Source organism: Lepeophtheirus salmonis, chromosome 13, assembly GCF_016086655.4.
Source record: "Lepeophtheirus salmonis chromosome 13, UVic_Lsal_1.4, whole genome shotgun sequence".
NCBI lineage: Eukaryota > Metazoa > Arthropoda > Copepoda > Siphonostomatoida > Caligidae > Lepeophtheirus > Lepeophtheirus salmonis.
In genome coordinates this window covers 34,667,160-34,685,144 of record NC_052143.2, presented here as the reverse complement: position 1 = coordinate 34,685,144, position 17,985 = coordinate 34,667,160, and the positions used below count along the sequence as shown (strand labels likewise).

General features: G+C 31.6%; 1 protein-coding gene and 1 long non-coding RNA gene across 7 annotated transcripts in view; one reads left to right on the top strand and one right to left on the bottom strand.

The window, feature by feature from the left end:
• LOC121128356 (TBC1 domain family member 2B) overlaps positions 1-17,985 on the bottom strand; it is a 263,354-nt gene that overhangs the window by 111,224 nt on the left and 134,145 nt on the right. The gene's annotated exons all lie outside the window — the stretch shown is intronic.
• On the top strand, positions 3,846-5,248 carry LOC121128552 (uncharacterized). Its single transcript, XR_011783258.1, has 2 exons — positions 3,846-3,967; positions 4,159-5,248. It is a non-coding gene; the product is annotated as an uncharacterized lncRNA (long non-coding RNA).

The following is a 17,985-nucleotide window of genomic DNA, read 5'->3' as shown; positions in this document are numbered from 1 at the left end:
ACAGAAAGTTAAAACTTTAGGATATAAAATTTGAAAAATTAAATTTTCAAGTAAAAATCAAATATTTCCTTAATTTATGAGGGGGGTATTTTTTTCATAATTTAAAAAAGTAATAAATAGTTAAATACGAGTAATAAATAATAATATGTAAGAATCAGAATTGCAAATTAAATATTATTTTCCTTGTCTCAATTCCAGAAAAAACAACCAATTCTCCGATTCCAATTAATTGACCCATAACAACTCTATACATCTTGCCTGTTTAAAGGCTTTAGGTCTAGTATAGACTTGATTTTTTTATTAAAATGTCTTCTTCTTTTTGGATTTTTGTATTCACATGAAAAAAGACTGAAAATATTCTATCTAAATCCATTTTCTCCTATCCTTCATTTTTTTTATATAATTTCGTTTATGAGTATTCTGAAAAACAAGCAACATCTATCATGCGACTACATAATATATAGAAACCCATGTGTATAGATGATACACATACACATTACACATATATGTATGTATAGTTAAAATACTAGTAAAACTGTCCTCAAAAATTATTTGATAAGAGGACCATAAATTGTTAGATTTTTTTTTGTAGCTTCAAATATGTTTTTTATGAACATTATAAACATATATATGTTTTGTATTGTTCTTAGTATATATTTAGAGTTATATAGTAAATATAATAATATGGATATAAAAAATGGAGTTGTATCCATGTAGAATGGGAGGGACTATAGATAAAGTTGTAAAAGATATGACTTAAAACTAAGAGTGTACCGATGTATCGGAATCGAAAAGAATAGGCCTTTTTTTAACTATCGGAATCACAAAATTATTGATATGGATATTATGCAGGTTTTTAAATGAAATTTACTTGAAAGTAACAATTAATCAATTACCACATTTTTAGTGCTTCATATGTTTGAATTGTATCTTGAGTTGTTCAAAAAGTGCGACACGGTAGGAGTTTGGTTGAGCGGTTAACTATGAAACCATTAAGTAAATTTTTCACTAAATACTTATTTTTTGTATGTTTGTTGAAAAATAATGCTTATGGTAGATGGGGAGTTCATATTAACTGAGGAAAAGATACGAGTCCGGACTCGAACACTGGTTTATACTTATTTCAATTCCTAGGGCAAGCATATAAAACTCAGTTAGGAACTGGTGGAGACACTTCAACACCATTTGATCTCCTGTGGGACGAACCAGTAAAATAATATATGACCCCTTGGGCTACTTGGAGGCACTCCAGGGGGTACTTGAGATTTTAAAAGAATATTTTACAAGTGGTACATAACTCAGGGGCGTCCGCAGCGGGTGTGTTGGAAGGGCTGTAGCCTCATTATTACCCAAATTAAGGAATTTTAGTTTTTTTTTACTAAAAAATGTAATACTTTATTTTTCTTTCCAGCATTTAAAATTATTTTCAAAATTTTTTATATCTTGTGAACAGCTGGGGGGGATGTTGAATTATCTTTCCAAAAAAATTAATTTTTTTGGGAATAGATATGGATTTTGAAATTTTTTCCAAAATATTTAATTTTTGCTTTTTACCAGGATTTTTTTGGTCAGGATGAAAATTTTTTACACAAAAATGGGTTCATTTTTTTTTTTTTGAAAGGTTTATTTCCTTAAAAAAAGTACTTCTTGTGCATTATAGAGTAGGGCAAAAAAAATTATTGATTAATTTAATTTTTGTGAGTTGCAAAAGATGTGTGAAATTTATTTCCAATAAAATAAATTTTTTGTTAATAGCTTTGTATGTTTGAACTTTAATTTTTACAAAACTTAATATTTAACATGTAATTTTTGAATTTTTTTTTTCAAAAGTCCCAAAAACCGAAATTACAACCCTGTAATAGTAATTTTTAACTTCTTCTATACCCAATTTCAGCAGGTGTACTTGGGCCTTACCTTAGAGTTTTCTAGTATTATGTGGGTCTTAACTTTGATGTACCATATGTCACGTTCCCGCCTTCTATTTACACTCTTACACAAATCCTATCTCTATTGATAAGTCAAGGAGTTAACTCAAGCTAACAGGCGCATTTCTCTTCTTTATTTTAAAAAATAGGGGCTCAATTTGTTTTTTCTTAAAAAAAAATTATTTGAAAGATTTATTTTTTAAAAAAAGTCATTCTGGCACAGTATGCAGAAGAGGAAAAAAATTATTATTTAAATTTTTTCAAAAATTTAATTTACTGTTAGTAACTAAGCCTTTTTTTTCAAAAAATTTAATATTTTAAATTTCATTTTTGAATTTTTTTTCCAAAATAATTAATTTTTTAGAGAATTTTCAAAAACTAAGCTTCCCCCCCCCCCAACCTAAAAAATAAATATATTTATATATATATATAGATAGATAAATAATTCTGCAGACCCCCTTAGTCAGTTCATATTTTTTACAACTCTAAGTATAAATAATAAAAAAGTCAATGAATAATTGAAATACCTTTTTTCCTTAAGCAAATATATAATATGTATGCACTTTCAATATTTATATATGTATAGGTATATGTAATATAAAATCTTATAAAGTTGAATATAGTACTACTCTGTATACTTATTCATAATAAAATATTTCTTCTGGCAAGATGAAGAAAAATAGAATTAAAAAAATATATAATTTCATATGTTTAATTGTATTATATATATATATATATGAAATGAATGTATCTATGAATTTCATCTAATTTCATTCTCTTGAGGAATACTCATTTTTCTAATATAGAAAAAAAAGAGTATAGTGGTATGTGGACTTTCACTGTTCATATGTACAGCAGAACTCTTTGTCTAGCTTATCCCACCAAATAAAAAAAAATTAAAAAAAATTGTCATAGGGGGAAATTATGTAGCAGAGCAAAAAATTTAATATTTCAATTTTTTTCCAAAAAATTAAATATTTAAAATATTTTTCCAAAAATTAATTTTTTTGTGAATAGCTGTGGATTTTTGAATTTTTTCCAGAAGAAAAATTGTCATAGGGGGAAATTATGTTGCAGAGCAAAAAATTCCTGGATATTTTAGAATTCAGATGACTGAGAGAAAACTATTTTGGACTCTGTGCTCTAAAATAGATTTATTATTGTCTTCAGTTCCATTTGTTCAAAATCCCTCCCCCCCCCCTAATTGTTCCCCTCTGTTATGTAAACATATTTGAACCAAACTTCAATTGTATCAATGTATATTCTCTCCATCATATTAATTTTTTTAATATTATTTAACTTCTTCAATATTATATACATACATGTATACTTATAGCTTATAGCAAAGAAGTGTAACATATATTTTCCATTTTCTCAGAAAAATAAATAAATACTTTTTAATGTTCCAAAAGTTTTAATACTGCAGACATTTATATTTTATACATATGTATGTTATATATATTACGAGTGGTATAAACTATTACCCCCTCTACAGCTCTAAACTATTACCATACATATACATATTATTGTGTATCTCCCTGCTTCTTTATTCACTTCTGATATTTCCATATATTGTATATGTATGGTGATCACATAAAAGCAAGCCTGGCTGCTTTTTCTCAATATTGCAAGGGTATGATAAATTTATCTGTTGATATGAGTACTCATAATTTATAGTAATTCAAAGAAGTGGCAAAGTCCTTAGGAGCCGTGGTTTTTATGGTTCATTGAACATGATAAAATTCGGTTATTTGGTAAAACTGATCTTAAAAGATACTCAGAGTGACGACGTCATGACGTGAAAATTATTTTTAAAGAAGAGTGTATGAGTATCAGGGCTCCCATTAAAATTCCTTACGCTCATAATCAGAACAAAATACGTCATACATGTGTTTGTTTACCAATGACATAAAGAAACAACGTCATTGAAATATTTATAAAACGCCTAGCTGCACTTAATTTCAGTTTGAATTTTCATTGAGAGGATCAAGTGAGGAGATTTAAAGTTATACGATTTTTTTCTTCAATAAAATATCTATCAAGTTTGTTTCTCATTATCCAAAAAAAAATGTTTTATCAGCTATTTTTATCCTGGTTACGAAACTGAATCAATGAATCTCTCCATATCACCTCATTTTTTCTCTCATCAACAATACTCCAAGTTTCTAGCTAAGAGTTATTCTTAGACAAAGCAACTTTGGAGTATTCTAGAGTTTGTTCCCTTTACTTTCAGGATGGGGCAGTTCGTCTGTGATATTATTGACAAAGGAAGGGAATTTCGAAAATACTAGATACATAAAGGAGAACAAACTTAAAAAAAAGTTATTCGCCACCATTTGCAGTTCACATATTTCTAAATCTTTGCAATATCTCTCCACTCAGAAACGTAAGTCTCAAAGAACCACCTCCAAAGCAACTACGTCTGCTAAGATATCAAGTGAAAATGAAGCCATAATTCAAGCTGAGCATGCTTTCATGAATAAGGACTGTCTCATTGATTTCAAAGATTTCTTCAAAAATGCTCAAATCACACTTCCAAGTAACTTCCATTTAAAAATATAAATGAAGATCGTCTTACATTTTTCCACCTGTTATAATTCTCTCTAATACTAATTGAAATCAAGATCAATGTTAATGTTAAGAAGGATACGTTTTTCGTTCTATATGATAATAAATTTTAAAATATGCTCCAAGCTTACTCAATAAATTAACACAAAACAACATCCCCAAGATATTGTCACTGCTATTTATATCCATCATAGAATCAAGCAAATCATTCCAAGACTGCTCGGCCAAATTAATAAACTTCAATTTATATTCCTTTTCCTAAACTTGTGTAAATATAACTTCATAGTGAATAAAAAAGTAACTGTAGTTTGGAAAAAGAATTATAACACGTTATTGATTTACATCTATTATTTTACTCCTAGCAAAATATTATAAGTATTTAACTTAGTGGGTTGTATTAAAATTAACTTAAAACTGTCCATTACAAAAATACTATTTTTAAAAAGATTTATATTCTATAAATAAGTTATAATTTATACAAGATTTAGCCTCCTCAGATCAAATATGAAATCGACATATGAGTATTTTTATCTACCTGATTGTAATTTTAGTCTTATATAGGAAGTATTACGTATATAAAAACTATTTCATAACTTATTTATTTCAACATGATGATAAATATAACTTTTGGAGTCCTATCCTTGCATTATTTTTATGATTATATAAAAATTAGTATGTTCATCTTCAATCTCAGAGATAACCTTATTGTTCGTTTGAGTGTCTATTGAATAAAAACACATCCAGTTTGACAATAATAATGGTTTTATTTTATTGGAAGACTATGTCAGAATGTTGTAATAGACTAATCATGAAAATGCAATGGTTACTTTCATCTACTACTTACAATCCATTTGTTTTTGTAATGACCTTTAGAGTTTAATATCATCTTCTACTTTTTTCAATGACAAAAAAAGGTTTCACAAATCGATGTAATAACTATTAGGGAATTTGAAGTGCACCGGATTTTTAATTGTCCATAAAGACTGAATAGACGAATTCAGGCTTATAAATGGATTGATATATCACTTATTACTGTGTTCTAGATGATAAATTTGTGTTTTTTTTTTATATGAAGGACTCATATCGATCAAAGAGTTTTCTTTGGGTAGAATACAAAGTATAGTTGACTTCAGGAGGAATTGATTCAGGAGTTTCATTGAAGTAGCTGGAAGATGAGAACTCCCTCTATTTATCACTGGGTTTTACTTGATTATTCTTGGTCTATATCGAATTCATCACTCCTCAGTTCTCATAGGAGTATACTACGATTCCATATAAGATCTGGAGCAGCTTATACATTCTTGAGTCCATCCACTTTTTTTTGATAGCTCTCTGGACTGTCTGGTGTGAAATCCCCAGATCTCTTGAATCGGGCCTTATGGATGTGAGGGGATTGGCCTGGGCTGTTTACTTTAACTCCTTCGGACCCAGTTTGGCCTTTTTGACAGAACCCTTCTTCTTCTTCACCGTTTCGAACTTGTTGACAGAAAAGACGGTGGTCCTAGAGACACCCGACTACTTGTACTGTGTGCTCATGGTGGCAACTAGGAAAATGTTTTTCTCAGCAATCAACAGCTAATTATGTTTTCTACAATATTGCTCTTCCGCATATTCTAAAAAATACTCTGACTCTCAAAAATTGCATAATAGAGATGAGTAAATAATAAAGCTTGGTTCGATATATATTCTTTGATTAGTTTATTTTTTGTCCACTAGGAGTGTTGAATACTACTCCTTAACTAACAACGTACCCTCTATGAATACAAATGAAAAAATGTGAAGCCTTAATGAGTATAATTTATCTATAGACACATGCGTACAATAATAGCTGTATAGAGAGATAAATAGTCGATAGAGGGGGATTGAAAATTATTTGCTTTCAATACACTCTGGGGAATTTTGGTTTCTATATTTATATTTATCCATTTTTAGTGCTACAATTCCGTCTACTAATATATACTAAAGGCAATTATGTGAGTGCTCAATTTAACTTCTCTTTCTCTCTCTTTCTTGTAAGGCAAGACATCAATCGCTATGCTTAATGAAATCAAATTATATTAAACGCTAAAATTATTTTTTTACAAATCATATCATCTCAAAAACAAAGAAAAGAGTTTCCCACTTTTTAGATTACGCATTTTTGGAATACACTATCTAGTAGTAAATAATTATTTCTCCAGCATGCAAGTTGTACTTCATTTCATCGGAATAGAGTCAAATGGTAGACATCTAATAGAAATTTATTTAATATACCTATACATAGAAAAATTATTTGTGAACTTGTAGCGATTAAAAGTCTCCAAGCAGGACAGGAAGGGCACTTACATATGTGAAATGTATCTGGGGCTCATATTCTTCAACTCCTTGTTCGAAAAAATAAAAGTATCCACACCCAATTCGTTGAGTTTATTAACGAATCTGAAAGCTGAATAGAACAGACACGAGGATGGAGATCGGTCATGAGAAATCCATTCACCGACTCAAGAGAGAGAGAGAGAGATGGCTACGATATCGTCTCGCTACATCAATAGTCTTCACTAACAAGTCGAAAAACGATGAAAAGGAGAGGATCTGCTTTTTTCTCCAAGGATCGCAAGGAGTCCCCCTTCCATCTTTTTTATGAATGTTGTAGAGGGATACCTGTAAGGAAAATCGTGGAACAGAATATTAAGTATGCACTCTGAAACCAGCTAAAAAAAAAAGATTGGCTGGTGGCTATACCCAAGGTTAATAGAAATACAAGGTTAGACCATCCTGTAATCGGGCTTGCTAGAATCTATAATTTAATGTATCGTACCGACTGCTAGGCAAGAAAAACAGATTTTGACAAAACACGCAACCACTCATACACTATGCCGTCAATATTAAAAATCGTAGCGGAAGTCAAACATCAGTCGTACACGCGTTATTGTATAACCTTGTATTTCCATGAACCTCGCTGTACCTTAATCATTAATGCAGCCTTGGCTGCATTAATGACTTGGCTTACGTTCAGGGCTTCGGTGTTTGGATGATGGATACTGCAGGCCTTCCACTCACTATGCACCCAAAAAGTGCATGTCAAATTTCACTTGGACCACCCGGTATAGTCATAGTATGAACGAACTCAACAACAACTACAAAAATTATGCTCGACCTCAAAATATAGTTTTTTATAAATAAAAAAAACGGAATACGAGGATTCAGAATAAATCCAAACACAGCGCTTTGCAAAATCTGCAGAGTTTGAAACCCCGTTATGAGGGGATTTCCTGCAATTACATTAATCTTCACATGCAATTTTATAGGTATACCTTAAAAAAACAAAAACAATAAGCCAAAAAAAGAAAACTTTAAAACAAAGTCAAATCCAGAAAAAGAAGAATAAAAATAAGTAATTCCTACAGAACTAAATAAACCCAAACGAATCAAATAAATAGAGTAAGTTATATTAAGAAAGTTTTTCCGAGAAAAAATGAAGTGGAATTTTTATAAATACAATAAAAAGTTAACAAATAGTACTTGGAAATTGTTCTTAGAATGAGGTGTGTAGAAGCTTATGATTAAGCTTTCGAGTTGGGAATTGAAGAAAGAGTGTGAGAGATGTTGTATCCAAAAAAAAGAAAAAGCTACACAATTCTAAAAGAAACAATACATTTCATGCGTCTTATTGAACAGCGTTAGTCATTAATTATCCATTTCTACAACTACAATTGTCAGACACTCAATATCTCCTCCTTGGAACAAGTAATTAAGGAAGGTCAACTATTTAGTTTCTAAAATTATCTATTGAAATTTTGATCGAATGTCGCACTTTGTGCTGCGATCCAGAGCGTGTAAATATGGCATACAAAGCTAATTAATCGCATAAGACACATTTATTTACTAAAAACAATCTAATTTAAAATCGATTTTGCTATAGTGTAATTCATTGCACTATTTTACATTTTATAATACTCCAACTTTTATACTCGAAGTATATACAAGGGGGAAGTATTTCATAGGGGGAAAAATAATAATTAATCATCAATTTATATGTAATCATGTAAAGTACATGATAACGAAAATTATTGATTGAGGAAGAAATGGCATTAGTCTTGCAACCTGGAGGTACCTTGGTGAGTTCCAAATATACGAGGGTTGTTTTAATAGCTCGTAGAAAGTCCAAGAGATGGTGGCACTACAGGCACGTATCGAGGTTATGTTTAGTTAGTAGCCAAACGCCTCCTAAACGACCTGAAGCATCATGGCAACCGTGTGATCTTCTTCTTAGATGAAAAAAACATTCACTGTCGATCCCGTCTTTAAAAGCAGAACAATAGGGTTGTTTGCCTTGAAGACACATCTGAAGACCTCCGACACGTATCCAATACAGGTGTGTGGGTGAAGTCGGGCAAGGCGTCCTACGTCTTCCAGCAGAATGGGGCACCCGCCCACACAGCCAATGTTGTACAACCCTAGATGGAAGAGAATATGGAGTTTTGCCCAAGAACTTGTGGCCTCTCTAAAGCCCCCATCTGAATCCTTTGGATTACTCTATCTCTGGTGGCAAGTCGAGTCCAAGGCCTGCAGATCACACCACAGCAATGTCAACGACCTGAAGCATCCATGGAGAAGGATTGGAAGCTCACGAGAAGGGACTACATTGCCAGAGTGTGTTCCACCTTCCGTGGCCGCTTCAAGGCCGTCATTGAGAGCAATGGAGGTAAAAATTCATAAATAACATGACTCAAGAGGAGCAACAGTTTGCTCACGTCCAGGAATCTACCGAAAACTGTCTTTTGGATTCGCAAGGAATAATCACCTCACCGACTAGAAGTGCTATCTCTTAGACTTTGCATGTATTTTTTCAAACAACTCTCGTATATGCACTTTAATCAATAATTTTACTGTTACAACCAGTTGTGTATAACCTTTTATCCTCCATTACCCAATTCCATATTCTCAATAGTTTTTTTTAATTTTATTAGTAAAGACAAATTTCCTTTTTTTTTATGTGTTAAGTGATGTATAATGGAATTTAATGGATGTTTTTAAACACCCCCTCCAAGGCACACTCAATTCCCTCTTGGGGGAATTCTTACCTATGTCATACAAACAAGGAACTATTCACAATGTGTGTACATTACATCTATGCAATTTCATTTAAATACTCGTATATTCACATTAACTTTGTGAGTATAAAGCCCATGTTACTTTTGGAAAAGTGACAAAAAATATGAAGTAATTAATAGTGACTTTTTTAAAAACTCTAGTTCGTTTTTTGGGTGGATATTTAAAAAAAAAATCCGGTATTCCCTTGAGCAGTAAGGCGTCGACTAAAATACATTTTTTTTTATTAAGAAGGAATAGTATACAGTGGGGATGGGAGGGAAACGAAGGATTTGGAGTTGATCCATGGACTGAGGATATAGGTTGGAGGAGATCACACTGTAAAAATAGTCGTAGTACTTTACATAATGATATGGGATATCCTCCGGCCTCATATTCAGTCCACAAATCGACTCGTAGTCCCTTCCCATCGTACTGTAATCTCCTCCAACCTCATATTCAGTCCACGGATCGACACATAGGCCCTCTCTTTTTTTGCATCGCATCATTGAAAAAAGTTATTTCTTTATTACTAAAAGGTTTCAATAATTTAACTTCAACTTTCCGCTGTCGCTGTTTCCAATTTTGAGATAGAAAGAGAAAGTATGAAGTGTGGCTAAACGTGTACAGTGTACCCAAAAATAATTTTACATCCTATTTGAAATGTAGGAGGTTCACCTCTTTATAGGAGTAATTCATTTTCTCCCCCAACCCACCCGTAAAATCATATAAGAGACAGCTCATACATATTCTTAGGATCTTAATTCAGGTGTACCACATGTCTCGCACCCGCCTTCTCCTCGCGCTCTTGCGAATGACTTGAACAGTAAAAAAAAGGAATTGAATTAAAAAGATGGATAAATGGGAAATAATAAAATAAAATTAAGTAAATTTGCATAGAGACTTTCTGTTTGTGCATGGCATGTATGTAATATGTATGAAGGATTAACTATGAATTGGGAGACAGAGAGAGAGAGAGAAATACTATAATTACATTCCTGTACCTCGGTAGATAAAACAATGTAATATCAGACTACCTACTAGATAGAATGCTTTCTATTTTATTTAAAAATGAAATTATTTTTCTATAATACCCTATAAGGACCCAATTATTTTCTGGCATATTTTAATATGTTTTTAGCATTAATATGCGTCATTTATTATATAACTGGGATAGAAGTTAATAAGAAACAAATTAATTCACTTTTTTTTATATTTAAAATGGAACATGTCTACAAATTTTTGAGTAGATGATAAAAACCAAATGTAATTTATTTGAACCAATTAGTAGCTCAGGCTAAAAATGTTAAATGCTCAAGAACTACAACCAATAAATAAACAATAAATTAGCTTTATTCAATAAGTCAACTTCCAGAGTTTTTTTGTGTGTAATTGCAGCTTTTTCCTAGGATTTTTTTACGTTGCCAGGCACATACAGTTGTATTTGAGTTCCAAATAGCTAAGGGCTTCTTATGGATCTAAATAAGTGGTTTTAGGCACCAGACGCTCTAAATAAAAGAAGGAAGGGTGGTGTAGATCATGGATCCAAGTCCACTTCCAAGCTTTTCGGGCACTATGATATAATAACTATAACATTTCTTAAGCCAGGGTTCCCCAAACTTATATATGACAAGGCCTTCTTCAATAGTTAATTAATAACTGAGGCCCCCTTTATACAAAACATATGTACTATGCATGTTCCGAATGAAAGCAATCCTTAATTCTCCATCTTCCTGCGCCCCCTAACCTTCACTCACGGCACCCACTTTGAAAACCATTGTCTAAAGCAACCTTAGTTTTCAGGGCCCCCTACAGGAACTTGAGGCAATACTCAGTGTGCATATAAGGTAGCTTTTCCCTGTATGTATCTAATATCATTTCCAGGGCCCGAATTTTCTGGTGACACCCCTTGTTTTAAGTGCCTGTTGTTACCAAACTGAGCCTGAATAAATTAGCCAAGACAGTTAAAGTTTAATAGAAACAGAAACTGTTGAAATGAAAGATACTTCCAACGATAACAGCAGTTGCATCTTCAATACTGACCTAGCGAAGGCCTTGGTCTCTGCTAGTATCCCCCTTGCAAAATCAACAACAGGGAGTTCAAAGACTTCTTGGAGAAGTACTCTAAGAAGACGATTCCTAGCCGCACCAGATGGTGATAATTCAATGGAACAAGGACCTGCTTGATTGAGAAATTTTAATTATGTATTTGGTTTTTTTACCAGAATACATCCTCTTTTACTAGATTTATTTGCATTTTTTCCTCTTTCTGCATTTCCAAGTTTTTTATCAGCATTTTTAGCATTATTTTGACATCACTAATTATCATATATCTAGGGGAACAAGCTTTTTAAAACTATTAATATATTTTGATTGCATAACTTTCATGAAAATGTAACCAAAAGTGTAAGATAAAATGTTATATTATATGTCATAATAACTTCAGGTTCATCTTAAGACTCAAAGTTCAATCTATGACCCAAATAAATTGTATTTATTATTGTATAATGTATGTACCGAGTGATCCATTAAAATCTGAACACTTTGAACTTCAAACTTCAACTAGATATAATAGAATTTCAACAAAATTAATACCATAAATAGATGTATGTCTCAGTTTATTAATGTAGCCAATCATGGCGGCAATGATTGCTTCTTGGCGTTGGCAGAAGGTCTGGCACCAGCCCGAAAATGCAAAAAAAGAATGCAAATAAGAACCCAAAACGCCAATAAATCTGATATACATTGTTTCGGCATGAGTAATAATTAATGATGTAATCTTAACCCAGATCCTATTTTATTAAGGCCAGAACTTTGGGTAAAATGTACATAGAATTCCGAGATAAGTATTCATCTAACTTTGATGTAGGGTACAGATCCCAATGCTTACTCAAATATTTATGTCTAAAGATGCAAAACAACCAAGATTCGAGAAAATGTGGATCTATTCTATCTCTAGCTGCAATACTATGCAAATATATGTGTTGATTTTTGGTCTGGAAATCTTAGACCACTCTGAGACACTTATGATTTTTTTGTGGGCAGTTATAAAAAGGTTGGGGACCACTGTTCTAGAATCCTAGTATCAAAATGGCTGCCTAGATATGAAGTTAGAAGAATAGAAGGACTACTTATTAATAAGAAATGTGTCACTCATAAATGTATGTAATATTATATATGTATAATTGGGATAGACGGACCGGGCCATTCTTCCTACTCTTCTTCACTCATTTCATGGTCCTATAAATAAATGCTGCAGTATAGTAAAAATTTAAATTTAATCAAAGTAGAAGAAAGAGGATTACAGCAGATTACATATACACAAAACAGTGAATATATGAACCATTTACATATTTACATACGTAGACATATTTTTGAAATTGGAAAAATCCGCTTCTATTCAAACTACATCATTTCGTTTAAGGTACGCTTCCTCATTGAAAATATAGGTATATAAATCCCTTTTCGACATAATAAATAACTTCAAGGTATGTATATAAATTGCAGATCAACGATCAATTAATTGATAACAGTTGAATTCTTTTTAAAACCTAAGCATAGGTATATGGCTCGGCGTACCTCCCAAAAACCAAAGTATATAATCTACAAGGTGCGGATTATGAAGTTTATAGGCTTAATTATCGATAATATTTTGGTCACACATTCCAAAAAAAATCTATTTATCAAAGCGTCTTTTCTAGAGCTTTCCATAGATGTATGGCACACTTCAATAGCTGTTGAAGCAATAATATCAAAGACAAAGTGCCATTGATTATCTTCGCGAACACGTCTTCTTAAAACAATGATCATCACGTTTGAGAAAATACGATTTTTCGGATCCCACAGGATTATTGGGGTGGAAAATAAGATAATAGAATTGTTAAAGGAGCTCCTAGGGGAAATTTTGTACATGACAAGGGTGATTTAAATTAAATTATTGTCGAAAGTATGGATTCTGATCCCACATTTTCCATACAAGACGAGAACTTGGAGTCCATGAGGAGATAATCCACCGCCATGTTGCCGATTTGGCCATGAAATCGTATGGTAACAAGATGGAGCCCCCCTGTCAGACCTCCAATGCCACCTAAAGATACAGTTTTGAAGTTTTGGGGAAAAAAGAGATTCTGGGATTAGGAGAAATGGTTTCCATAATCACCAGGATTAACTCTTCTGGAATAATTATTTTTGGAGGTTTGTCGAAAGAAGGGCTTGTGTGACATGTCTTCTAAATTTTGAAGCCCCCATTTTACGGGAAACTTTACTTAATTGATCTGGAAGAAATCATTAGAGCCTGCCATAGCTTCTGTTCTTATTTGGAGAAATTTTTGGCAACAGAAGGCTAAAAATTTAACAAATAATTATATATATATATATAAATAAATTTTCTATAACTATTAATTAATTGACTACAGTATTTCATTTTAATGCCAATTTATGGGCTGCACCGTGTACAGTGTTATTCATGACTTTAAAAGTTAAATAATTGGCATGAAATTTTTCAGTGCAATCTATTAATCTGTAATCTGATAGCCTTTTTGAATAGGACTTTTCCATTTTGAATAGCACTCTTCTTTTCAAAACTGGACAATTCTATATTGAACTGGATTATTGCCATTTTGAATTAGACTATTCCATTTTGAACTAGACTATTCTCATTTTAAATAAGAAATGATATATTTAGTATCAATTAACACGTAGCCAATGAACTTGAGTTAAACTTTAACGCAAATATTAAGCAAATTTCATTTCTTTATAGACAGTTGGTATAGACTCAAAATTACGCTAATTAGTCATAATTAATGACATTGGATTTGGGCATCAGCAATATATAATTTGTGATTATTATATTTGAAATATTATAATGTCATTTTTGATAAAAACTTTTATAAAATATTGATTACTTTTAACACACTTTTGCTACTAAAAATGGACTCCTTAAGTTTGATGAGATCGAGTGTTATATGTAGAAAAACAGCTGATATCGCATTTGTAGCAATACGTATACCTTACATTAAAAAAAGGAAATAGGCAAAGCAAAAGACCGGCTTCAAAGTGAAGAGATTAATCAAATTCACCAAACCTAAAATTGAAAAAAATTGGAAATAGTTTCGAGAAAATACATTTTTGCACTAACAAAAGTTGCATATATTCTGTAAGATGTTTCAGGACAATATTAAAAATTTCCAGCATGTAAATCTATTTGAAGAAGGTGAAATTTGGGGTACAGAAAATCCCAGTTCACTAACAAGGTAAAGAAGAATTGTTTTATAAAGGACAGACCAATAAGGCTGAGAATGCCAGTGAAAGTGAGGAATTTTTTACAGCAGGGAACATACCTCCAAAAATGGGGATGTCTAATGACCCTACTATTAAGTACTACTATTCAAAATTAATCTCAAGAACAAGCCTGAGATTTTGAATATTTTGTAAATACACTTCATACACCAACCCAAGCAAGTCCAAGCATAGCCTGGTATACTACTCTACATAGGCCTTTGTCTCTGCCCATACCACCTTGACAAGATGAACAACAGGGAGTTCAAAGACTTCTTGGGGAAGGACTCTAAGAAGACAATTACTATTTATTTACATTTTTGGCCTTTTTCTACATATTTATTTGCATTTTTTAGTTTTTATATTTTTTATTTGAATATTTATCTCCTTTAATTGCAATATTTGGACATAGCTTATTATTACATTCTGATGTTATAAGATCATTTATCTCTTATGCGTATACGAGGATCGTTTGAAAAGTCCGAGAGATGGCACAACGGACACGTATCGAGGTTATGTTTAGTTAGTAGCATCTCTTGGAAGAACAATCACCAACTTTCTGCCAGATCAGTATATTTATTTTTCTTTGCCATTCGTTTGAATCTAGGAATCTGCCAGAAAGATTATGCAGACTTTCTTCTGGATTTGCAAGAAATAATCCTCATCGACTATCGGGAAAAGGTAAAAATATTACAGGTGCATATTATTCACCTTTATTGGACTGTTTGAAAATGGAGCTGCAAGAAAAACGATCACAATTAGCCCACAAAAAGTAATTTTCCATCATGACAATGTACCAGCTCACACCTCAGCAGTTGTCGTTGGTAAATTAATGGAACTGGATTCCAACTCGAGATGCCCACAGCACTAGCATTCTCACGCACTTTCCCCCTTCTGTCATCCATCACCATATTATGGATTTTATCAATAATTTATGTAGTAGTAACCTCAACAGGGCGTTCAGAAAGTTCAGCGTCACTTGTGCCCATGTGACCGCTCCAAAAAATTTGAAACAACTAATAAACTGTTTTAATCGAAGGTGCAGAGCCCCCATAATGTTTATCAAGCTTCTTTTTAGTCTCCTGAGGCGTTTTACCTTTCATAAAGTAATGTTTAATCAACACAGAAAATTCTTTTGTGTCCATTTTTTTGAAAATCCCTCCACTTCATTGATTCAAACGAATGCCAAACGGAAAGAATAGACTGATCTGGCTGAAAGTTGGGCTGTGTTTTTCAAAGAGATACTACTTACTAAACATAACTTCGATACGTGCCAGTAGTATCATCTCTCGGACTTTGAACGGACTTTTCAAACTACCCTCGTATATATTGGAATACTTTTATGGTATAGATTCTCTTATTTTGGCCTGAAACCCGACACTTCGTAGCCCTACTTAGCTTGATCAATATCTACTCCATACACCAAGGCAAGACCAAGCATTGGTTGGTTTACTACTCTACATAAACCCATTGAGAAGGTGAGAGAATGAAAATGATTTATTGAGTGCACAAAAGTAAGAACCACATTAGTTTACCGTTATACACGCCTCTTTTACATATTCATATTGTCTTTAAAGAGTGTTCAAGAAGATATTTTCATGTTGCTCCTCAACCCTTTGTTTTTCTTTTGTAATACCTTTCTCTCTTTCTTGCTTATTGCTATTTGGCTTGCTAATAGTAATTACAAGAGTATGTCTATGTACTTCATTTTTTCATGCATCCTCCTCCCATTTTATCCTCAGAAAAAGTAGAAATAAATTAATTTTCCACTTGTAGGTATGTACATGTACCTACAAAGGGAAAAATCCCTTTTGCATGTTGAGTAGACATCAGCAGCCTCCCCTCAATCTCATAGGCGCCTGAACCTCCCTTTCTAATGAGTTTACATATTATGTAAGTATGTAAAACTATTTATATACTTAAGACATATAAAAAATTTGTTGGGAGAACACAAAAAGAATTAAAAGATAAAGTTTTAAACATAATCAGGAGGGTCCGCAGGATTTTATATTAAAAAAATATATATGTTTATACTTTTTTTTTTGTAAGAGTGGCTTGGTTTTTGGCATTTCTTTTTTAAAAACTTGAAAAATTATATTTTTTGGTTAAAAATTTGAAAAACTAAATTATATATATTGAATGTTTTAGATTTTTTTTTACAAAAATCCACAACTATTCCCAAAAAATGTCAAAAATGCACGACTATCCAAAACAATTTAATTTTTTTGGATAAGAATTTCAAAAAACCACAACTACTCGTACAATATATCAAAACATCAACAGCTGTCTTCTAAAAATCCATATTTGGGGAAAAAATTTCAACAAATCACAACTATTCACAAAAAAATTAATTTTTTGGATAAAAATTTCAAAAATTTAATTTTATGAAGAAAAAAAAAATCGAAAAACCCCACAAATACTCACAAATCATAAAAATTTTTGAATTTTTTTTTTAAAATGTACAGCTGTTCTCTAAAAATTAATTTTTTGTAAAAAAAAAATTCAAAAATAATCAACCTTTTCACAAAAAATTTAAAAAATTATTTTTTTCGGAAAAAAAATTTAAAAAACAACTACTACTCACAAAAAATTAGAAAATCCAGAGGTGTTCTCTAAAAATTGAATAATTATTTTTTTAAATTTCAAAAATAATATTTCTAATATAAACATTTTTGAAAATAAAAACGAAATAGTAAATTTTGTAGAGAGAAATTCCGAAAATTATTCAAAAAAATTAGAAAAATAAAATTTCAATTATTAAATTTTCTAGTAAAAAGCAAAAATTCATTAATTTGGTAGGGGGAAGGGGGGCAATAGCAAATACAAACTCAAGACATTTAAAATATATATTCATACAAATCAAAAGAATTAAAAAATAAAGAGATTGTTGTATACATAATATGAAGGAAAAAACAAACAGAGTTTACTCCTGAGATTTGAAACCTACGTGGTTGTTGTCATTATTTTGTTTCAGTACAACCAAAGCAATTGAAACAATGGAAATTTATTGACCAAAATATATATATACAATATTAGGCGTATGATGTAAAAAAAAAAAATATTGTCTCAATTGGAATTAACAATTATTTATTGTGCAATCATTTATTTTTGCTCTATTTGATTAACTTATTGAATATGTATTAAC